This window comes from Montipora foliosa, chromosome 4 (genome assembly GCF_036669935.1).
Source record: "Montipora foliosa isolate CH-2021 chromosome 4, ASM3666993v2, whole genome shotgun sequence".
NCBI classification, from domain to species: domain Eukaryota; kingdom Metazoa; phylum Cnidaria; class Anthozoa; order Scleractinia; family Acroporidae; genus Montipora; species Montipora foliosa.
The window spans coordinates 2,704,359-2,711,159 of NC_090872.1; the positions used below are offsets into that span (position 1 = coordinate 2,704,359).

Genomic DNA, 6,801 nt, shown 5'->3' on the forward strand with positions numbered 1-6,801 from the left:
ATTTAGAATGTACCTTCAGTACCTCATTACATAATACTTGAAAGCGGGAAACATTTAGTTCTGTTGTAAAATGCCAACGATCAATAACATGACCTCGTGGTGGCGTTAATATTCTATGCTGGCTGGACAGGTGACCAAATTTGTGACTTAACCTTACTTTAAACTTCTTCCTCTCGGGTTACATCTTCTATAGCAATTTCCATTCAGCGCAATTACGCAAGTTTAAGAAACAGCTAGTAAACTCGAATACGTTATCTTGGAAGAAAATATATATAGGCTTTTATTAAATTCTCAACCTCGGATAATGCAATTCTCGTGCTCTGATTGGTTCACTCAATCTCGGTTATCAGCTCATATACCTTAGTTTGACCTTATATGGTAAATGATTGCGCTTAGCGTTGCTAAATCTAAAAACGTTTACGCCAGAAAGCCAAATTTCTTTCGGTATAAAGCAAAAGAAAAACGTTTTTGTGGAAAGTTTGGATCACTTTCGAAGCTTAGAGATACGCGAAAGGGTAAGAAATGTTTTTGTGATGAGCCTGCGTCTGTCTGACCACTATGTATTACACAACGTCGCATCTTCATCAACTTTTTTTGATTTCGCTAGGATTTTCTCGCTTTTTTCGCTCGTATTTCGTACTTCTAAACTTTTGGAGTTTAAGGAATTTAATAAAACAATTATTCCATTCGCGTTTGTTTGGATATGAGAGTGGTTATAGCCAACTCGGCGCTACGCGCCCTCGTTTGGCTATTTACCATCTCATATCCAACGCGCGCTCATGGAATAATTGTTAATTATTCACAGAGGTCGAGGTCCGTAACTTAACTTACACTACTAATTTTTTCCACTTAAATGGTTCGCGTGAGGGCGAAGCACAATGACGTCACTGAATTTCATTGAAAAATAAAAAAGTGTCGTAGCTTGCACTTTGGAATGTAAGACAAGGTTGATGACAAATTGCCCAAGACGAAACCTGAAAGAGGTGTGTCCAAGGTTAGTAATTTAGCGTCTTAAAAGCAAGTATTGTACTTTATTTGCCCTGCTTTGAAATTCTTTTCACAGTTGAAATTAATAGGTTTTGCAGCAACCGGTTTCCTGTTATCATATTGGCTGGTTTTTGTTAAAAACAGGAACAAAAGTCTGCTATATTATTTCATTTACCTTCTTGTTTTTGAACAAACGGTAGACAAATTTAAACTTACTTGAAATGACAATAAAACTAAAAAAACAGGATGACTATATTCGTGCAAAGCTGTCTCCTTCTTTTTTCTTCTCTTTCATCTCCTTTTATTCTTTATTTTCGTCGGTACTCTAAGCCATTTTTTATTGACATTTCAAATTTCAAACTTTAAGAAATGTTAAATTGTTTTTCCTTTGCTTTTCGTAACTTAATTTGCGCTTTATTCTCGTATTCTAAAACCTTATTGTCTCTGGTCGGATTTTAAGCCAATGCTTTAGTGTGTTATTGTTTCAAAATTGTATAAATGCTGTCGGTCAAATCCGTTCTCAGGTTGAATCCGTTTTAATTTTTACCTTATAGGTTAAATTCGTGATCCGTATTTTACCAAGGTTGAATATGCACTCTACCTTGTTAGGATTGAAAACACCAATACCTTCCCTCAAGCTCTGTCTTACGCATCTCAAAACACCTTCTTAATGTTTCATATTATATCATCTTATCACCTTCTGCATTCATACACTGATCGATTTAGTCTCAAACATTACAACAAAGTTAGGAAAACAAAGAACTGTACTGTGTACTTACCGGTGATCGCGCTCGGACCTTCCAGATCTATAGTCCATGCGCGACCCACACAGTTTCTTTTCATAAATCACTTTTGTATAATAAGTCAATTGATATCTATGTATAAAAACCAACACTAATTCTAAACCTGACCCTAATTTTTCTCTAGGCTTAATTTAGGCTTCAAAAAAACTTCTTCAATCTATCTGAGTCCGTATTCAAACTGGGAAAAATGAGGATCAGCAATTTAACCTACAATTGTAGGTTAAAACGGATTCAACCTGAGAACGGATATTACCGGCAACATATATGCGGAATTTTATGATCTTGAACTTGGACTTGAACATTTAAAAGACTCGACAAACAAAAAGTGTAGTGTATATGTATCAAATTATTGGCACATATCGTTTGAAGAAAAGAGCCAAGTTTCTCGAAACCTATACATAGTCAAAACATTTCGATTTCCGCTATTTGACAAACGTGTAACAGCTATAGATTATTTTCGGTCTTTCAGTTAACGGGACGTAGAACAGCATTGAAGTATTTTGGGTAGATTATAAAGAACCTACAAGGAAAAAGGTAAGCAAAAGTCAATGATTTTGTCTGCCTTTTTATTATGGTTGTTTCTTACTCATCGATCCATCGCTACTAAATTTAACTGTGGAACGCATCCTCAGCATCATGGTGCAATCAGAAGAGAAAGAACACTAACCAAGACATTGTTCATTGTAACAATTGTATCGTTAATACTAGTGATGCCATTTACAGATTTCTTTTTTCTTGTAAATGTTAATTTAGGTGAGAGATTTTGAACAATAATGCATCACTCAAGGCTCCATTATTCCTTTTGCATCTTTTTTTACGCAAACTCTCTTATAAATGCATTGTTATATGCGTTAAAAATGCCAGAGTTCAAAAGAGCTCAGTTTTTATTATTGTGTTGTAGATCTCGCTCGGAGCCAGTTTAGGTTCTTCCTCGATATGACTTGAAAGTCGGGAGTTTTCACTCAGTTAACTGATTAATATGTGTTTACCAAGTATATAAAAACTGAAGCTTTTGATACTTTCGTCCTACTTCTCTCTTTGTTTTTAATGGGAAACACTTTATTCAAGTTAATGTAAAGGAAGAGCTGTGGAAATGCATGCATGCTAAGATTGATCCATTCAAATATATTACAGTTTGTAAGGAATTGTTTGCTCTTTTTTAGTTTATGTTTTCTGGCTCACTAGTCACGTTTGCGATAAAATACTAACTTTCTAAGCCTACCGGCCGAATTTCGAGACAAATAAAGTTGATGTACATATGTATTTGTGTTACAGTGTAACATGGTTTGGAGAGCTGCATGACGCGAACAAAAACATGCGCGCAAGAAATGGTCCCGCAAAGCTAAGAGCACGTTCGACATCATTAAACTTTAGACGCTGGCAAGACTTAGAAAAACAAGTAGCCATGAGCTCAAGTGGCTGGAAGATAAGACTTTGAGGTTGAATACGCACTCAGATGGATTAAAAAAACTCTTTTGAGCCTAACTTAAGCCTACCGAAAAAAAAGGGTCAGGTTAGGATTAGTTTTGGTTGTTATACAAGTGTAGTGGTGAAGACAGGACTATAGAAAACTAGGGATGATTTTTCATTCAGGACAATTACGCAAGTTTAAGAAAAAGTTAGTAAACACGAATACGTTTTCTTGGAAGAAAATATATATCGGCTTTTATTCATAGAGGTCGAGTTCCGTAACTTAACTTCCACTTGTAATTTTTTTCACTTAAATTGTTCGCGCGAGGGCGAAGCACAATGACGTTACTGAATTTACTGGACAAAATAAAAAGGTGTCGTAACTTGCACTTTAAAGTGTAAAACAAGGTTTATAACATCTTTCTTACATCTATTAGAGATTAATTGGCGCGGGAAAGCATAACATAAAGTCAAAAAGGCTGTGTTGTACACTTAATTTGCTAATGATAGAGCTCTTACTAGGTATCAGAAGCTCTCGGCTGCCTTTGGGCCTTGATAGTTCTCTTCAGACTCATTCAGTCCTTTCAGTCGTTAGCCTACGCATTGAACCTAAACTTGATTTAATGTTAAGTCTTGGTTTTACAAGTTGGTAAGCAAGGTATAGACAAATTGCCTAAGACGAAAGGTGAAAGAGGTATGTCCAAGGTTAGTAATTTAGCGTCTTTCGCGCATTGTACCTTATTTGCCCTGCTTTGAAAGTCTTTTCTCCACTTGAAATGAAGTTTTTGCAGCAATCGGTTTCCTGTTGCCATACTAGCTGGTTTTTGTTAAAAACGGCAACAAAAGGTTGGTATAAGTTTAAGTTTAATAAAGCTTCTTACCAATGTACAAAAGAAAATATATATACAAAGGTACAATAGGTAAAGGAAAGCAATAGGGGGAAACTGAATTCCCATATAAAAACTGCTCTCCAAAAATAACAGTTAAAACAATTAAGAACAGTATATCTAATATATAATTTCACAATGTGTACGAAACATAAAGGACCTATCTAAATACAAAGATAATTACGTAGTAAAGTTTTAAACGAGCTTAAGCTGCAAGGAGACATAACTGAGTTAGGTAAAGAGTTCCAGTCATTAGCGTAACGGTTAAAAAATGAAAATTTAAAATAGTTTGTCCTTGCTGCTTTAGGTCTAATTTTAAAATCATGGTTACTTCTTGTTGGGCCAGTCAGATCCACATATGCGGTAAATAGTCAATATCAGAATAGCCATGAATTATCTTGTAAAGCTGGTTCAGAAGCAAGCCGAGGTATTTCCTTCGAAGCTCCAATGATGACCAGTTTAGTTCAATGAGCCTTTCAGAGTAAGGTTTATCAGATCCAAGTATCAATCGAGTAGCACGACGCTGGATGGATTCAATACTGTGTATGTGTTTAACCAAATAAGAGTCCCCCCCTGGGCAGGCATATTCCAAAATAGGACGAACTAAAGCATTAAAAGCTGTTTTAATTGCCACAGGATCTTTGGGCCCAAATGTTCTCCTTATTAGACCCAACACTCGATTTGCCTTACCAACAATGACATTGATATGAGCGTCCCACCTTAAAGAAGACTCAATCCAAATACCCAGATGCTTATGTTGTTATAGACAGCCGACAGATTATTCTCATTTATCACATACTGATGAACTAAAGGACATTTAGACTTGGTAACATGTAGGGCCTTACACTTTTCGGGATTCAGCGTGACAGGTCACCCTGAAACTCAACACAATCATCTACAAATGCGATGTTACGATAAAGTACACTGTCATCAGCAAAAAGCTCTGTACTACAGCTTACATTTATGGGGAAGTCATTTATATACAGCACGAAAAGAAGTTGCCCTAATATACTTCCTTGACGGACACCAGATATATCACTTCATTTACCTTCTTGTTTTTTTAACTAACGGTAAATAAATTTAAACTAACTTGAAATGAGAATAAAACTAAAAAAAACAGGATGACTACATTCGTGCAAAGCTGTAACAGTTTGTCCAGTTTCCCCAATCGTTGTCATCTCCTTCGCTTTTCTTCTCTTAATCTCCTTTTGTTCTTTATTTTCGTACTCTAAGGAATTTTTAATTGACATTTCAAAATTTCAAACTTTAAGAAATGTTAAAATTTTCTCATTCGTTTTTCATACCTTAATGTGCGCTTTATTCTTGTATTCTAAAACCTTGTCGTTGCTCGGATTTTTTTGCAAATATTTTAGTCTCTTATTATTTCAAAAATGTTGTCGGTCAAATCTATTCTCAGGTTGAATCCGTTTTTACCTTATAGGTTAAATTCGTGATCTGCATTTTACCTATGTTGAATATTCACTCTACCTTGATAGGATTGAAAACACCAATACCTTCCCTCAAGCTCTGTCTTACGCATCTCAACACATCTTCTTAATGTTTCATATATATCATCTTATCGGCTTCTGCATTCATACACTGATCGACTTAGTGTCAACATTACAACAAAGTTAGGGAACAAAGAACTGTACTGTGTACTTACCGGTGATCGAGCTCCGGACTTCCAGATCTAAAGTCCTGTGTCTTCATCGCTACACTACGACGACGAAGATGCGCAACCCAACACAGTTCTTTTCATAAATTACTTTTGTATGGTAAGTCAATTGATATCTACCTCTAAAAACCAAACCTAATTCTAACCTGACCCTAATTTTTCTCTAAGCTTAATTTAGGCTTCAAAAAAGTTTCTTCAATCCATCTGAGTGCGTATTCAACCTAGGTAAAATGAGGATCACCAATTTAACCTAAGTTAAAACGGATTCAACCTGAGAACGGATTTTACCGGCAACATATATGCGGAATTTTATGATCTTGAACTTAGACTTGAACATTTAAAAGACTCGACAAATAAAAAATGTAGTCTATATGCATTAAATTATTGGCACATATCGTTTGAAGAAAAGAGCCAAGTTTCTCGAAACCTATACATAGTCAAAACATTTCAATTTCCGCTATTTAACAAACGTGTAACAGGTATAGATTATTTTTGGTCTTTCAGTTAAGTAGAACAGCATTGAAGTATTGAAGTATTTTGGGGTAGACTATAAAGAACCTACAAGGTAAAAGGTAAGAAAAAGTCAACGATTTTGTGTACGCTTTTACAAGACATTTAGCAAACTAACTCGGGAAACAACCCAGAAATGTGTGCATGGGGTTGAAACATAGGCTGTTTCCCCAACATTGTCTTCTCAAAGATAGCGTCCACTTGTGGATCAATATTTAGACTCATCAACTCGGGCTTTTGTGCTCGATGTCAATGCGCCACTTAGAGGCCGCTTTTATTGGTTCTATTCTGTGTAACTTCATTTTCAGCTGCTTTATCAAACGATCATGATAAAATACATTTTAGCACGGAATCTTACTAATACGAAGTGCATTCGTTCATTGCTTTAAAGCGAGATTGCGTGTAAATGAATAATCACGATGTTTTCTTGCAAATTGGGACAAAAAATATTGTAAGGTTTCTAAAAGCCAACTAAACTGCACTAGCCTAATTTTTTGAAATTGTACGAAAAAAAAAATTGTGGCTACTT

General features: G+C 35.6%; 1 protein-coding gene across 1 annotated transcript in view; it reads left to right on the top strand.

Moving 5' to 3' along the window:
* Positions 1–883: 883 nt before the first annotated feature.
* The window catches only part of LOC137998846 (QRFP-like peptide receptor), an 82,998-nt gene continuing 77,080 nt past the window's right edge, over positions 884–6,801 (top strand). The window contains exons 1-2 of the mRNA XM_068844678.1: positions 884–994; positions 2,260–2,324. The gene's annotated coding sequence lies outside the window, so the exon portion shown is untranslated. The remainder of the gene's footprint in view (positions 995–2,259; positions 2,325–6,801) is intronic.